We start from the raw sequence: 18,629 nt of genomic DNA on the forward strand, positions 1-18,629 counted from the left end.
ACTCTTTCATTCAATTCCTTCTATCTTGTATTTCTTTAACCGCTCCAGCTGCTTATGTTTCCTTCAGTATACAATATATCCATGACTCTAGGATACATGGAACCAAGACAAAATCTCCTCCTATAACACACTGAAGACTCTCCATCTCCCTTTCTTCATAGCCAGGCTCTAAAGAAGGGTCCACCTTTATTGTCTGTCTGTTGTTCATCTTCTATGAATGCCTCCACCTGTTGGAGTCTAGCTTGACCACTCAGTGGCAATTGTTTTTGTCCAGAGAAGCAGTGGACCCTAGAATGCAAAATCCAAAGAACTTGTGTTTGAAGCCTTGTTTCTTACTTTATATGTTTTGTTTGTTTTGTTTTTGCAGCATTAACCATTATGATCACTTCCTTGGATTTGGGGTTGTTCTTGTCTTGGCTTTGTGACATACACTGGGCAGGCACTAAAACCATAGTGTTTGATTTCATGAAACTTGTTGGAAATATCTGGATTGAGTGCCCCTATTTTGCTGCTTACCACGTGGATTATTTTGGCACATTACTTAATCTCTTTGAACTCAGTTTTCTTTTTTTTGAAGTGGAAATGGTAAGTGCATCCATCTCAAGAGAGTTGTAAAAATTATCTTTAAAAATATTAAAGGGTCTATGTGATGTCTGGTGCATGCTGAGCCCTCAATAAGTGATAGCTATTATTAGTATTTTTATTTCATTTTTTAAGTTAAGTCTCTATTGTTGAAAGTATTACATAAATTACTTATGTTCCCATTTTCCCCCCATTAACCCCTTCAAGCCCACTCCCACCCCACCCCAGGTCCTATTATCTGTGTCCATGGTTTCACACCCAGAATCAAAGGCCCCTGAGAAGAAAACAGAGGGTGATAATCAGATCACCTGAGAAAGGCTCATCCCTCTGGTATTTTAGTTTATCTAATCCTGATTTCCTCAATATCTTTAAAATGTGAATCTTTAAAATCATCTGTTTTACTATTTGTTGTAGTGTGAGCATTGGCCTTCAACAGCTTTCTAGATTCTATTAGAAGTGGAAGTTCCCTACACATAACTGAAACTTGCTTGTTCTTTCCTAAGGTTCTCTTAACACTGTAAGACTCTGTGCTTATCTTTTCCATAATACTTTTCTCGTTTGATAATAATGATCCTTTGGTTGTGTTTGTCTGTTGTGTTTATTTGTCTCTGTCTCTAGACTGGTGATTCCCAACCTTTTTTGGACATGCCCCACCTCAACATCTCTAAAATCCTGATGCCCCCCCGACCCACCATGACATATAGTTCTTATGCAAAAAGTAAACTCCTCTACATGTGGAGGAAGCCTAAAAGGCCATTAACTTGGTCTAAACAAGCTTCCAAAGAACATGGTATCCATGAAAGAGAAAAATAAAAGAATGAAAGGACACTTGAAGTACTGAGGAAGAAATCACTAAGAAATTGTTAAAAAAAAATAATAATATGAAGTCATGTGAAAAAATAGCAAATAAAGTTTCAAAACATATAATAGAAAACTGAAATGCATAAATATGTTACAATATATATTTATATACTGTATATGAGGCCCCTAGAACCATACTAGTAAGAAATGCAAAAAGTTCACTGTTAATAACTCATTCTCAAATTGCTCCCCTTAAAAATCAAATTGCCCCCCTGTGGGCATGTTTCCCACATTGGGAACCACTACTCTAGACATTCTAAAGTCAATGTCCCCAGCATTGTGTCTGTGATGCATGGAAGGTGAGAATACACATGGGATTAATCAATGATGTTAAGGCACAGATTATTAAAAGTTTAGAATCATGTTTCACACTTTTACTCCTTTCAGTCTCTATGGTCCCATTACAGGTCTTTATCAGTTGTTGCCTGAAATATTTAAAGTAGCTTGCTGTAAAGGTATCCATATTCTTTCTAAACTAATGTATAATTTAGCATCAAAGATGCAGTTTTGACCATGACAAGAGTTTGTCAGCTTAGCCTAGTAACTCTAACATTTCCACTTCCTTGTGTTTCTTACAGAGTTTAGCGGAGTGCTTTGTTCTTAGTAGAGACTTAATGTTACACATAAGTGATTATTGATGTTTCTATGCTCTTAAATTTTCAAGAATTAATTCTAATAACCAATTGGATAGCACTTATTACCTGGAGTACAGTAGTATGATGTCATTTGTAATTCTGAAGCACAAACTACTGTTTTCTATCTTCAGATTGGATCCCCTCTTTCATCTCTTTAACATTTGACAAAAGTGCAGAAATCAGAGGCAGCATTTGGTATTTTATTTGCTCTTATATAATGTTTAAAGTGAAAATTTATCTTGATTTAAATCAAATACTATAAGTACCTTTCTAGTATTAACACCTACATAAGGTTTTGTTTTTAGATTTTTTTTCATATTGTATGACACAAATCCTCATTAGCCTATTCTTTTTCACACTTTTCATTCTCATTTAGAAATTTTCTATGATTGCCTGAACAATGTGCTAATGAAACTTCACTGTTCTTTACAGTTTATTTTAAGGCAAGACACTATTATAATTTCTTGTAAGATTTTTTCTGAATTTAATTAAAACTTAGTGCATCAGTTCTAATTTTTATAGATTGGATGTCTAAGGTCCAAAAGGAGAACTAAAGTTTCATCTTAAAAACTTACATGGAAACCTTTGCTGTATTATGTAAATTTGCATCTGAAGTTCCTTAAAATTTTCTCATGAATTGAAATTAATTGGTGGATTGTTTTTAGCTTCATATCCTGCATGTTAGTCGAATTATAATTAACTTTTTTAAAAACTAAAACTCTCGTTAATCTAAATAGCAAAAACTCATCACTTGTTATTTAAGAGCTAGTAAGTAATAATATATTTCAAATATATCAGAAGTCAAATTGCAGAAACTTTCTGTAAATCTTCCTACTTTCTTCTCAATCCAATATTATCTTATTTTGAAGTATATAATTTATGAATAGTCTATAAAATGTTATTTTAATATTTAATATAAATGTCTTTCAGATGAAATACACAAGTTAAAAATGGGAAACAGCAAACTATTTCAAATAACACAATAATAGTGATTTGATGTTTTATTAATATGTTGTATTTTCATTATCATTTAATTTAAAAATGTTACTAATTTGCATTCTGATGTTTGTTTGTTTGTTTTGGCCCATAGATTATATGAAAATATATTGCTATTTTTATAGATTCAGCTTTTCTGATAAAATTGTCTATCTTGTCATTTCCTTCTTGAAATTATTAAGCATCATTATTTTTGTTTTTCTTTTTTTAAATCTTTATTGTTGAGATTATTACAGATGTCCCTCTTTTTGCCCCCCATAGCTCCCCTCCACCTGATTCCCACCCCACCCAGTCCTCACCATCCTATTGTCTGTGTCCATAGGTAATGCATACATGCATATAAGATCTTTCTCCAATCTCTTTCTGCACCCCCCATACCCCCTTCCTTCTGAGAATCATCAGTCTGTTCTATTTCCATGTGCCTGATTCTATTTAATTCACTAGTTTATTCTGTTCAGCAGATTTTTTATTCGTTTGATTTTTAGATTTAATTGTTGATAGATATGTATTTGTTGCCACTTTGTTGTTCATATTTTTTATCTTTACCTTTTTCTTCTTCTTCCTCTTCTTAAAGAATACCCTTCAGCATTTCATATAATACTGGTTTGGTGGTGATGAACTCCTTTAGCTTTTTCCCCTCTGTGAAGCTCTTTATCTGACCTTCAATTCTAAATGATAGCTTTGCTGGGTAGAGTAATCTTGGTTGTAGGTTCTTGCTATTCATCATTTTGAATATTTCTTGCCACTTCTTCCTAGCCTGCATAGTTTCTGTTGAGAAATCAGCTGAGAGTCGTAAGGGTACTTCCTTGTAGGTAACTAACTGATTCTCTCTCGCTGCTTTTAAGGTTTTTCTCTTGTCTTTTGCCCTTGGCATTTTATTATTATTTTTATTTTTTTTATTTTTAAAATATATTTTATTGATTTTTTACAGAGAGGAAGGGAGAGGGATAGACAGTTAGAAACATCGATGAGAGAGAAACATCAATCAGCTGCCTCCTGCACGCCCCCTACTGGGGATGTGCCCACAACCAACGTACATGCCCTTGACTGGAATCGAACCTGAGACCCTTGAGTCCGCAGGCTAATGCTCTATCCACTGAGCCAAACTGGTTAGGGCTGCCCTTGGCATTTTAATTATGATGTGTCTTGGTGTGATCCTCTTTGAGTTCCTCTTGTTTGGGGTACTTTGTGCTTCCTGGACTTGTAAATCTATTTCTTTCACCAGGTAGGGGAAGTTTTCTGTCATTATTTCTTCAAATAGGTTTTCAATATCTTGCTCTCTGTCTTCTTCTGGCACCCCCATAATTTGGATGTTGGTACGCTTGAAGTTTTCCCAGAGGTTTTTTCACACTATCTTCATGTTTTTTAATTCCTTTTTCTTTTTGCTCTTCTGGCTGTGTGTTTTTTGCTTTCTGATATTTCAAATCATTGATCTGATTATCGAGATCCTCTATTCTACTGTTGAATCCCTGTATGCTTAATATCTCACTGGTCCTTTTCCTTTTTTTTTTTTTTTTTTTTTTTTGGCATTGTCACTAAGATCCTTGAAAGTATCACTAAGTTTTTTGGAGGTTTCTAGAAGATTCTTGAGTAACCTTATAACTGGTTTTGAACTCTACGGTATATCCAGTAGTTTGCTTTCTTCCATTTCTTTCATTTGTGACATGTTTCTTTGTCTCTGCATTTTGGCTGCTTCCCTGTGTTTGTTTCTATGTATTGAGTAGAGCTGTTAAGCCTCCTTGAGTTGATAGAGTGGCCTTGTGTTGTGGGTGTCCTATATGGCCCAGTGACTCAACCTCCCCAATCACCTGAGGTGGACACTCTTGGTGCACCCCTTTGTGGGCTGTGTGCCCAGACTTATTGTAATTGAGCCTTGATTGTTGTTGGTGTCACTGGGAGGAATTGACCTCCAGGCCAATTTGTTGTGAGGACCAGCTGTGACTACAGTAGGAGAGTTGCTGTGCAGGATACACCCTTATGGAGCAAGACTTGCTTCAGTGGGGCTTTGGTGCTCACTGAGTCTGCTCCTTGAGTGTGTCTCTTATGGATGTGAAGAGTTGTAATCTAGTACGGCCTGACACTGACCACTGGGTGCATTGGTTCTTCAGTCTCCAGGAAGGTGCAAAGTCAGCCACTGCTTGGGGCCCCTCAGCAGGAGCTACAGAGAGATCTGCAGATTCCTCTTCTTTGTATCAGGTTTGGAAGTGCCCAGAGGAGGCCCAGCTATGAAGCAAGGCAGGCTGAGGCTGGTGCTGGTGCCAGTTCTTGGGCCTTTAATTGATAAGTTTGGGGCTCTCTGAACCAGCTGCAGCTTGTTGGATAAGTTTTTAGCCTGAGAAAGGACAGGCCATTCATATGAAAAAGCCACTGTGCACAGCTTGGGTGGGGTTGTACATTGGGTGGGGTGGGGTCTCAGGGATTTACCACGCTGAGAAAACCTGGAGGTTCCAGCATGGGCACAATGACCTCTGCAAGCACCCCCATCTGGAAGAAAGCCACCCCCCGAGTTCCTGCCCTGATGACAGTCCAGTTTCTCTTCATATGTGTCTGCGTCCCCCAGAGCCTTGCCCAGCACTGGAGCTCAGAGGAAGCAGGAGCTTGTAAGTTCAATTCATGCTGCTGGCCTTTTAAGAGGAGCAGTTGAGTCTCCAGCAGGCTCTGTGTCACTGAGCCCCAATCAGCACTCTTTTTTACAACCTGTAATTCTTAGTGCCCATAGAGACTTCTCTTCCCAGCTCTGGGACCCTGGCTGGGGGTCTAGTGTGGACTGGGACCTCTTGCTCCTCTGGGCGGCCTCCACAAAGGCAATCTCCCTCCCGATTGAAAAAGCAGCACATGTGGGTGCCAGACCTGCCTGTTCCAAGCCTCCGCACCTCCTACCAGTCTCAGTGTGCTTTCTTCTTTACTCCTCTAGTTGTGGGACTTCCATTCAGCCAGCTTTATGGCAGTTCTGAATAATGGTTGTTCTGTATTTTAGTTGAAATTTTGATGTGGTTGTGGGAGGCAGCAAGTACAGGTATTTGCCTACGCCATCATCTTGGTTCTCTGCATCATATTTTAAGGTTTCTGTCTGATAACCCTATGTCCCAGTCAGCTTTAAGTCTGTCTTTATTCCTTCTTTTCTTACTGTTGATCCTGTTCATTGAGCTACCATCTAACCTTTGATTAATGCCAGACATTGCACATAAAAGATTGTAGCATCTATGGATCAACATTTTATTTTTTCAGATAAAATTCAGTCTATCTTAATGCAGGCAGCTTAGTAGGCAGATTACCTCAACCCAATTAGTGCCTAAGCTGTCTTGAGGTGAGTTTGCAGTTTTGTAAATATAAAGTATGTCTGCTTCATACTCACACCTGTATTTCCACAGATGGTAACTGAGAGCCTGAGTCTTTGAGGTCTCCTCCTTTGCTGGTACTGAAGTCTTACTGGTCCTCGGAACTTGAGACCCCTGAAACTCTTTCCTGTGTTACAGCTGCTTTCTGCTTAGGGGATAGTTCCTTCTTCTAAACAGCTATTGAATTTATTGTCACAGAGCAAACTGTCAAAAACTGACCTAAATATTTTGTGCCTCTGTTTTCTCAGGAATCTTGGCTCTTTAAGAACCAGCTATTTTTCCAGCACCACTTTCCCTTATTCCCTACTCTAGCTCTTCGAGATTGCTCAGAACTCTCTGGCTTCTTTCCTCTTAGCGGTTCTCTGCTGCTGGACTCCTCAGACTCTGCAGCAAGAAAGAGCAAACAAATGCCTGGAAAGGGAAACACAGTCAGGAGAATGTTAGGCTCAGTTTCAGTTGGTTTCTTTGTCGGGAAATTGTCTCCTGAAGTCTTTACTGCCTCAGTAGTTCTTTATTATCTTACCCACATTTTTTAAAAATTTAAATGTATTTGGGTGACTTTGGTTAATGACATTGTATAGGTCTCAAGTATACATTTCTGTGATACATGTTCTGTATGTTGCATTGTGTGCCCACCACCAAAGGTCAAATCATCTTCCGTCACCATATATTTGGCCCTTTGACCCTTTACAACCCACTTCAAACCCTTCCCTCTGGTAACCACCACACTGTTGTCTGTATATATGAGTTTCAGTTTTCTATCTCACATATGAGTGAAATCATATAATTCTTAACTTTCTCTGACTGACTTATTTCGCTTAGCATAATGTTCTCAAGGTCCATCCACATTGTCACAAATGACAGTATTTCATCTTTTCTAATGGCTGAGTAGTATTTCATTATATATATATATATATATATATATATATATATATATATATGTATTTGTGTGTGTGTGTGTGTGTGTGTGTGTGTATATATATATATATATATATATATATATATATATATATATATATACCACATCTTTATCCAATCACCTGTTGAAGAACACTTTGGTTGTTACCATGTCTTAGCCACTGAATAATGCTTCAATGAACCTAGGGATACATATATCTTTGTGAATAAATGTTTTCAAAATTTTGGGGTAGATACCCTGGAGAGGGATTGCTTGGTCACATGGTAACTGTATCCTTAATTTTTTGAGATATCTCTATACTGTTTTCCATAGTGGCTGAACCAATTTACATTCCCACCAGCAGTGAATGAAGGTTCCTTCTTCTCCACACCCTCTCCAACACTTGTTATTACTTGTCTTGTTGATAATGGCCGTTATTACCAACAGGTGTGATGTGGTATTTCACTGTAGTTTGATGTGCATTTCCCTAAGAGCTAGTGAAGCTGAGCATACTCTTCTATAGAAATCTGTTGGCCATTTGTATGTCTTCTTGGGAGAAGCTTAGGTTCTCTGCGCATTTTTTAATTGGATTGTTTGTTTGGTGTTTAGTTGTATGAGTTCTTTATATATTTTGGATAAATTCATCTTCTCCCATTCTATTGGTTGTCTTTTTGCTTTATTGGTGTTTTTGTTTGTTTGCTGTTTACATGTAAAGCCCCACTCATTTATATTTGCCATTACTTCCCTTGTTTTGGCGGTCAAATTTATCAAATTTTCTCTATAGCTAAGGTCCATAGTTCAGGCTTATTTTATGTCAAAGGAAGGGAAAATGGAAGGGTTTTTTTTGTAAAATGTCAAGCCCCAAGCAGAATTCCTCCAATGATTAGCATGTCTAAAGTGGGAGCAGTTACCTTGAAGGTTGTGGGAGCAATGCAGGCTTGAATTAAACGGAGTCTGAGAGACCCAGCATTTCACTCTATTAGGGGATGAGACAAGTAATGAAATCCTACTGTATGCTTGAGAGGCAGAGAACTGAAAGTATTAGTCTAGCTACCTAAATGTTTACCAGAGAGAATCTCAGCTTTTATTAGAAAATTTACCTCATAACTTTGGTGTTGATTAATGATATTTATGGTCCTGTCCATGTAGCCTTATTTTATGATTATTCAGCGTATTTTCTTATAATTTGTTTTTACCTTCTATTTGGTTAAATTGGGGTTGGTTATAGTAGTGATACTAATCACTACTGTCAAAAAATAGGTTGAGAAGTTTATATTTTAAAAAATAATATGCTGGGAAGAGCAGGGGCAGGGTGGAGGGTGTCATGGAAAAAAGACAATGAAGGTGACATCTGTAGTACTTTCAACAATCAAGATAAATTTAAAATATGTAATCTGCAATTCAAATTCTTAAACTATAATAGTGCACATTGCTTAGCTTAGAAATTAACTACATATAATATAGGCAAAAGGAACATAGCTTATACATTGGAAATGCCTAAACAATATGAGTTGGAAAAATATTTTTTATTCTTTTCAGTTATCAACATTGCTAGAATGTAATCTTTAGGTAGATTAGCATTAATATCATAATCCTTGAATATATTTTCATCTACCATGCTCTTTGAAAATAAAAATCTGTGCTCCATAAACATTTGTTGAGAAATTAATACTTACTTGCATCAAACTTGCATATTTTACTTGTCTTGTTATCATAATGCCATACTAAAAGGCAGTTTTTAAAAACTACAGCATAAATTAGAATTTTACTTATTTCAAATTTAAGATAATAGTTGTTATGCCTACAGATGGTTGTGGGTAGGGAGAAGCAGGCAGATAAGTGTGTTTTAAATACATAGTTATTTAAAATAAATAGATAATATCTAAGAGCAAATAATTCAAGTTGTTTAGGACTTATAATTTTATATGCATAAATTGCAATTGGTTCAGAAACCCTAATATTTAACCTAATATTTTAACTTGTTTACTGTCAAATATATAACTGGTTCAACTAATATTAAGGAAGAAGTGAATTACCTAGGGAAGCGTAGATGGGTAACTTCCAACTGGTTTCAAAGTATGACACTATGTTAGTAAACTTACCATCATTCGGGCTCTGCCTCTCAGCTATTCCATTTCAGAAATTTTATTTTCTACTATAGGCAGACTCATGTTAACCAAGCGCAAAAAACTGATACATAAAACTCAAATGCCAATTTACAATAAGAACTATAATTGCTAAAGGTACCAAATAATGAGAGCTACTTGGGAAGCCTAATTATAATCAAGGTTCCAGTCTGTAAATTTACAATTAGAAATACAATCTCTAAGGGATCAGACACTTGAATCTTATAGTGAGCACATTTTCTTCCTATGTGCCCTGTGAGAAACTACATTATATTTGAAAGGTGGTTTGGTGAGCATCTAATCAGAAGTAGGCAAATTAGTTATGTGATTTGAAGTTTAAGATCCTCAACTTAAGATGCTTCTTAAAGACCATTTGGGTATCTTATTCATTTTTATATACTGAATTATGTGGAACATTCTAGAGGTTAAAAATAAAAGTATGTTGAATGAATGAACACATTATACAAACGGGCATATATTCCAGATGCTAAGAAATATTTTATTTGTTGCATTGAATATCTTGCCATTAAAAGTATATTATTGCTAACAATAATAACAAGGGGGAAATATCTGTAGAAATAGTAGCCAGTCGATTTTATATAAAACCTCTTCCAAATGAACATAAATGTCTAAGGAAGGAGACTGCCTGTAAAAACTCCAGGGGCAGCACTTAGATACAATACAGTGTGCCCCTAACTAACCTGCTGTTCGGTTATTTTTACATTTTGAGATGAATAGTAAGAAATGTAAAGTGGCTCATTCAAAATATGTGCAACTATTACAGATTAGGTGCTGAAGGTACATATTCACAACAGATAACTCATTAGAACTATACCATGCACAGTTCCAATGCACAGTTGGGAAAACAATGCCATTTAGAACCCAGGACCTTTGCATTTTCCAGCATGTAAACAATTAAATCTTTGCTTTTTTTGTTGTAATTTTTTTTCTTATCAACTATTATCCTTTCAATAACTACTATCCCCAGAAATCTTCTTCCATCAAGGACTATCAATTTCTATTTCCATTTTTTGGGTTAGATAAATTAAGTGTCTTGAAGATTATACATTTGCTAGTGGTGTTCATTGTAAGGGTGATAGTGAGCGTAGAGTATGAGGGTATTCATTATTAAAATGAGAAGAGTGCTGCTTAGGGATAGGTGAGTCATTTAAAATACTCCCCAGGATTTTACTAAATGTGAAAAACCAAAAGGGAAAAAAAAAAGAAATTTTTAGGCCCTTTGTATGTTTTTGGGTTCATCCTGAGTGAATGCTTTGATCTCTGATTGGATATGTACTTGAGAGCAGACTTATTTTATTGGCTACTTGTAGTCTAAAGGTCCAACTCAGATTATCTAAGTGCAGAAATACTCTGCATTATAACACTATTTAATACCTCTGGAATATAACACTATTTGTGACTGCCCTTTTGGGTTTGTGTTTCAGATTTTCATTTTTTATCTCTGCTATTTTGGACAAGCCTAATTCCTATGAATATTGGGCTTTTGTCTTTAACATGGTGACAATAAATTCCTTTCAGAATTATGAAAAGCAGAGTGCACTCGGCGGTCCCGGATCTGTCTCTTGCTTTAACAGTGTTTGGATGGAACAGACCCAGGGATGCCTCTTCTTCCAGCATCCGGCCACCCTCCTGCGTCTTACCCAGACACCATCTCAGAACCACCTGCGGGACCAGCCAACACACCAGGTTTCCTTCTACCTTAACTTCCTTATTGCCGAACAATCATGAGCTCCCACATTCGTCAGAATTATTCCACCGAGGTGGAGGCTGCGGTCAACCCCTGGCCAGCCTGCCTCTGCGGCCTCCCACACCTACCTCTCGCTGGGCTTCTACTTCCACTCTGACGATGTGGCTGTCCAGGGCGTGGGCTGCATCTTCCGCGAGTTGGGGGAGAAGAGGGGCGAGGGCACTGAGCGTCTCTTAAAGTTGAAAACCAGCACGTTGGCCACATTCTCTTCCAGGACGTGCTGAAACCTCCCCAGATGAGTGGGCAAAACTCAGGACGCCATGGAAGCCGCCCTGGCCTTGGAGAGGAGCCTAACCAGGCCCTTTTGGAGCTGCAGGCCCTGGGTTCTACCCATGCAGACTCTCATCTGTGACTTCCTGGAGAACCACTTCCGGGTGAGGAGGTGAAACTCATGAAGAAGATGGGCGACCACCTGACTCACCTCCGGAGGCTGACCACCCCCTGGCTGGGTGGGGCAAGTGTCTCTTCGAAAGGGTCACCTCTCAAGCACGACTAGGAGCCTTTGGAGCCCAGAGGCTTTCAGAAGCCCCTCTGCATCCCTCTGGTGTCTCTGGCTTTTACCTGAGCCTCTCGCCAAAACTACTAGCCATTCTTTTAACCACCCTGGAGCCCTCTCCCATGCATTGGACCAAATGAAACAAAAAAGCTTTATGCAGCAAAAAAAAAAAAAAAAAAAAAAAGAATTATAAAAAGCAAGATGCATTATATTAGAGTTACCATTGAATAGTCCCTGGGACATATTAGGATATATTCTTTTGGCATTCAACTACCAGTAAAGCAAAAAGATTTTCCTTAACTAAAACCTTCAGCACATTTGTGTGTATGTGTACTTTAACAATCCCAAAGGAAATTCTGTATAAGCACTTTCATTACTAATCTGCTGCATTGTATGTAATTTTTGCTGTTGTTTTCCTGGTTTTCAAATGATGAATTGATTGGTAAAAGAGAACATTCAGACTTTAAAATCTTAGAGAGCAGAAAGTTTAACAAAAATATATATATATATATATATATATATACATATATATATATATATATATTACTGAATATAATAATTGGTTATATGAAACAGCATAGAATTTAAAAACTATGAGAGATATTATTTTTCTCACATTATTTCCCATGGGTATATTTTCAATTTTTCTTATTATTTTTCAATAGTGTTCTTTTCCCTCACATTCTTCTCCCTCACCAAGTTCTATAAAGCTATTTATTAAATGTTGAAGTGTAATTTTTATATCAAAACCAGAATCCATTGAGTATAAACTATAGACAGATTTTAGTTATATTTAATAAGAATCTTAAAGAAGTTAATATTATTTCCTTCTATAATCCAAATTGTAGGATACATTTGAAGGAAGTAACCAGAAAACAGGAGAAAAAAGTGCTCAAAAACTTTTCTCATATAATTTTGTGTATTGTGAATATTTTGAAAACATATAAATATTCAACATTTTCAGGGCAATTTAACACATTATTATTTCCACATAGTGAATTAGTGTATTAAAATGTTGCTTATAGGAAGGATTTACAGTATATTGCAGTGTGACATATAAAAAACAGAATGATAAATTATACTGTAATTTAAAAAACACATATTAAAAGCTTATGAAGAAATACAGAAGATCATTGGCAACAATTATGATTAAGTAGGTGGTACATTTTGAAATATATTTATCTTTTTTTCTGCTGTTCTATTTCACATGGGCAATTTTTTAACTAAGCATTTGTGAAAAATATGGAGTCTCTTCATTGAAAACAAATCTGAATTGTCAATAAATATATAAGTCCTATTCATAGCATCAGACTATTTCTGTGGTGTAAATACTTTCACTGTGACTGATTTTAAACAGCTAGTTTTAAATTCTGAAAGTTTAACAACTGTTCTGTGAGCTGGTATGAGACATTCTAGCATTTCAGGGATCTAATTAATCATCCTGAAAACTAGGTAAAAAAAAAAAAAAGGAAAGAACCATATATTTTTAATCCTTTTATAATTGAATTATTCTCTGGATATCAAAATAGCTTATTATTTCAGCTATAAAAGAATATAAAATGATAGAATTAATAACTTTTCTCTCAATTGAATTAATGGATCTGAACTTTGAGCATCAGTGGAAGGAGCAGAGAAAACTTTGATGGTGAAATAGACATTGTCCCTGCTATTGATTGTTTACCGGGGGAGGAAACAGCAATTACAACACAATAGTGTGCAGATTGCCAGGGCAGGGTTGGGGTCTGGGGGTAGAGGAGGGTATAGCAGGGATAAATGGTGATGGAAGGAGACTTGACTTGGGGTGGTGAACACACAATAAAATGTACAGATGATGTGCTGTGGAATTGTGCACCTGAAACCTGTATACTTTTGTTAACCAGTGTCACCCCAATAAATTAAATAAAAAGGGAAAAAATGTCAACTGTGTTTCAATTTAATCTGCATGTAGTGAATCCCAGCTCTATAAATTAAAGTTATAAATTTTACCATTACTCCCACTTTCTATTTCTGTTACTATTTTTGTTTGTCAGGTTTTATATTATAGACTCCCCCCCCCCCAACCCTAATTTTTCTAGATGGTTTGCCTTAGTTCCCTAAATAAATCCAATATTTACCATAATCCCTTTACTATCCATGGATATATCATTTAAAATTTGTTTTGAATTCTTGGTTTTTGAATCCTTGTTTTGGTTGGTCTGGTTTTCAATATCAAATAGTTAACTTCTTTAGCCATCCATGAACTCATGAGTTCTCTTGTGTTATATATGTAATGTTATGCCCAGATTTCGTGATCCCCAAAGACCACCAGGGAGCCGAGTCCGATGCAAAAGCAAAGAGCCTTTAATCGAGGTAGCTCGAGCTCCCCGTCCACCACACTCGCCGATGCAGCAGCAGGAGGCAGAGAGAGAGCCCCAGACCCCAAACGTGCTGATTTATAGGGGGTCTGGGGGAGGTAGGAGGGGTGAAGTAGTGTGGCCTCCACTGATTGGTCAGGGTCAGGTTGCACATGGGGGCAGGGCGCTGCTTACTTTCCTCTTGCATTTCTATTGGCTAATTCAAAAGTGTGGGTTGGGCTCTTGGAGAGGTTCTAGGGCGGGAACCTGACTCCACGAGATGGAGGACATGGAACAAAGGGAACATGGAGTCGGTCTCTCCCCGCCCTTTCATGTAAATTTTGTCATTTCTCTCTTTCTATCCAAAAGGCAACTTGTTGGGGAATAATAATCTTCACTCATACATTTCTTTTTCCCCATCAGAAATCTGAAGACAGTATTTCACTGTATTTTGGCATTAAATGATGCTTGATGAAATTTTCAGCAAGCTTTAATGTTTTCCTCTTTGAAGTTGACTTGTGTTTTCTGTCTGTATGCCTGAGGAATTCTTTATTGTGAAACCTAATAGCTTAGCCAGAATTTGTGTCATTTCTGAATGTTCTGTTAAATTTCTTGCTGGTGTATAATGTAATATATTTGGATTTAGTTCTTCCTTTATGTCAGAGAAATGTGATTGCACTATATTTCTTAACATTTTTATTCTATTTACCAGATTTCAAATAAGTAGTTATCCATATATTTGACCACCTTTCGTGTCTTTTTATCATCACCTCTCAATAATAATCTTCAATATCTGTTTCTTTTTTCTCTTAATTTTCTATAATTGCCTCAAGTACTTTCATTGTGTCATTTGTTTAATTTTTTATTGTTTATTGATTTTTGCTATTTCTAATCCATACATTCAATTTGAATATTTTGGCTCTCAATTTCCTCAGTTGTGACATCTTATATTTCAGTTCAATTTGCTGTCTTTCATCTTATCTTTATGATCCATTTTATTTATTTTTAATTTCTCTTAAAATTTTCTATTATTCAAAATCTTTCTTTGAAAGTCCTTATATTTCATTTAAATTCTTTGTTTTATTTTGCATGTGCTATAAATTCTATTGGCTTTACTTTCCAAATATATCCAATTCAACCTCTTTTTATAACCTCTGCTGTTACCACTATCATAATCTATTCTCTGAATTATTAATATAGCTTCCTACTGAGTCTCTTTGCTTCTATGTTTGTCCCTTCTATGGTCTACTCTTGAGACCATAGTCAGAAGGTTTACCAACTAAAATGTTAGCTTAAATCTCTCCTCTGAACAAAACACTCCATGTCTTCACTTCTCATTCTGTGTAACAGCCAAAATACTTACAATAGTATAAGGCCCTAGTCAGGGGTGGGCAAACTTTTTGACTCGAGGGCCACAATGGGTTCTTAAACTGGACGGGAGGGCCGGAACAAAAGCATGGATGGAGTGTTTGTGTAAACTAATATAAATTCAAAGTAAAGGAGCGGAGGGGAGAGCAAGAGAACTGGACAGAACAGCCGGATCCGGCCCGGCGGGCCGTAGTTTGCCCAAGGCTGCCCTAGATAATACACTAGCTTCTTCCTCCAACATAGTAACTCTTTTATCTCATCTCCTATTAACTTCCACTTAGCTCACTCCATTAAGTGGCACTGTCTAGCTGGCTACTTTTCACACTTGCCTTTGCTCTTGCATTTGCTATTTCCTCACCTTTGCTGTCTACATGGGTCACTCCCTCCCTTTCAGTCTTTGCTGATTTGTTACCTTCATACAGAGAGGATTTTCTTGACCATTCTGTTAAACACTGAAACTCCTTGTGGCAGGATAGTGGAAGCTAGGAAAATTCTTGGGCCAGTGGAATGGGGAAACTGAGACAAGGAAATTAAACAAGGCCAAACAATTTGAATTACTTAAGAGCCAGCTAGTGAATCGAAAGACCTTATCTGCCCTCAACAAGGACACTTGAAAGCAAATGGATTATACCTCCCCTCCCTAACCAGAGAATACATAGTTTAAATCACCCTGGTCTGGGAAATAGAGAACAAATACCCAGTTAATGTCATTTGTGCCAGCTAAACCCAAGGACAGATAAAATCGGGGGAACAAATAACAAAAACCCATTAGAGCCAGACAGGCCCAAGATAAAAGAAAAACAGTAAAACAGACCAAAGAACATCCAAAACTTCCCTCTATGCTCTTTTTGATGCATCAGCATATTAAAAACATACCTGGAAAGCTGAAGAATATTCTGCTGAAACCCTCCTCTTAGATTCTCCCCTGAAAAAAACAAAGAAGGTTAAAAAGCCCTCAGGACAAAGACTCATGGCCGCCTTGCTCCAGAACACGCCCATGCCCCTGCCCGGCCATGAACTTTTTATTTCTTCCGACACCCTTAAGAGTCCCCATGAAACATGCAGCAGGGGAGCAGTGGCCAGAGGCAGCTCATCCGGGCTCACCCCTGATTGTCTGCAAGGCCAGTTTCCTCGAACTTCCCAGGGAGTTCAGAGCAGCCCTGCCCAGGCACTTCTTTCCTATGACATTTCCTGAGAGCCAAAGCAGAGCACCGCGTAGGCTCTCTCCTGCTGTTCTCTCACCCTAATTTCCTCCTTTGTTTCCCTGTCCGCAGCTTTAATAAACGACTCTCAAACCCATCTGGACTCCTGCTGAGAGGGTTAACGTGAAGCACAGGCAGACAGGGCAGGGGTCCGGTGGAAAACAAAGGCAGGTGGAACATAGGCAGGGGCAGGCACGTCGTTTGAGCAGCCTAACCACAGGAACCAACCAAGCAGAACTAGTACAATGTTTCTGGACCCAAAGCAGGAGGCATGGGAAAGCAAGGGTGTATGACACCAAAAAAAGTTCGGCATAGGAACAGAGAAAGAACACACAGAAACAGGTCCATTGCTGGGTAAGATCAGTCGAGGGAATCAGTCCGGTGAGGACATGGATAGACACAGAGTAGGCTTGTGGCAAATATACACCCCTGGACTACAAGGCTTTACCGGGCAGCCCATTATTGGGTCCCCCTCCCCTTGTGGGGAGTCTGAATCTGCTTGTAATAAATTTTCCCCACTTTTGCTTAAATCTTCTGGTCCGCGGAACCATTCTTGGGCGATCCGGTTATCACTATTTTGAGATCTTTTCCACACAAAGTCAAGAACCCACACTCTACCGGCCAGCCTGAGGCAGACCTGCTCCAGGCAGGCCCATGTCTGGTAACAGCTTCTCCCCAAGGACTTTCTCTCTCTCTCTCTCTCTCTCTCTCTCTCTCTCTCTCTCTCTCTCTCTCTCCTATTTTATTTCTTCATACCATTAATCATATTCCAATAAGCTGTAAATTTGGGTTTTGTTTGTTTTTAATGTTTCTATTATACTGTAAATTCCATAAAACTAGATATTTTGTCTGATTTGTTTACTGCCATTTCGTCAGTGCATACAACAGTGCAAGATCTTACTGCGAGAATTTCTAAATAACATTTTCCTAAACCCTACGATTATACATTTTTCTTTTGTTTCATACATGAAAACACTTGTTTTGCGATTTATAAAAGTCTTTGTAATGAAATAACAGCAACATTCAGCAGTATTACATATAATCAAGAACAAAAAGTCTTCTCAAATACTAAAGCAGATCTTTATGGGGAGATTTATAAAATCTTAAACGCCATAATATAAAATTAAAGCCCATGAACTTTTAGTTAAAATTCTTTTAATACCTTACATGAAAATGACACATACCTTCCAAAATACTTCACCCACTTGCAACATTACACTTTGTGAACACGCTCTCTGCTATTTAATGCCCACCATTCAAAGGTGAGCAGCATGGTTTGCTTCAGCCCTGAAAACTGAGTCACTGAGAATTCCTAACCCACGATGGACCCACAAACACGAAATTGACTCTTTTCTTAAAATTCCTACATTTAATAAACATATGTCCTAATTACATATCCACATCTTCAGGAAAGAGAAAAGGTCTGTGAAATTGTAATTTTTCTCCAGGGTTTACTTAGTAAGGGCTGCTTATAAATGCTTCCTCTTGCTTCCCTCCCTGCACATGGTCAGAACTAGTCCCAGGCTGTTACCATTAAAATTTGTGAGGCTTCATTATCAATAAACTACAGTTAGGCAACAAAATGAATGGAATAAATAACAGAAAACATGGGAATGATGAAAATATAGGAATCAGCAAAATATGTAAATGTGCTAGGACTGACCAGCAGACCCTGAGGGATAGATGAATGGATTACTCTGACACATGTTTCTGTGAAAGAGAAGGCTAAGGGGCTGCTTGGCAGGAGGCACCAAACAGCCTTGTTCACCTCTTTAGGCTTTTATTATAACAACAGCTTGAAGTAAAATTAACCTCTAGATACAATCAGTAGGGTAAGTATCCTTGAGAAAGCACATGCTTCTACAAGGTTGGGTTTAAAGAGTAAACATAGGTAGAGATTCCATCAAAACATTTGGGGACTTGGACTTGTTTGGAAAAGTTAAGGCAGGGACTGCCTCCTTTGGCAAGGTCCCCCTAGAGGCCCCCGACCTTTCGGAGAATCCTCCTTACAGACTTTCCAACCAAG

Source organism: Plecotus auritus (assembly GCF_963455305.1).
Source record: "Plecotus auritus genome assembly, chromosome: 1".
Classification (NCBI taxonomy): Eukaryota; Metazoa; Chordata; class Mammalia; order Chiroptera; family Vespertilionidae; genus Plecotus; species Plecotus auritus.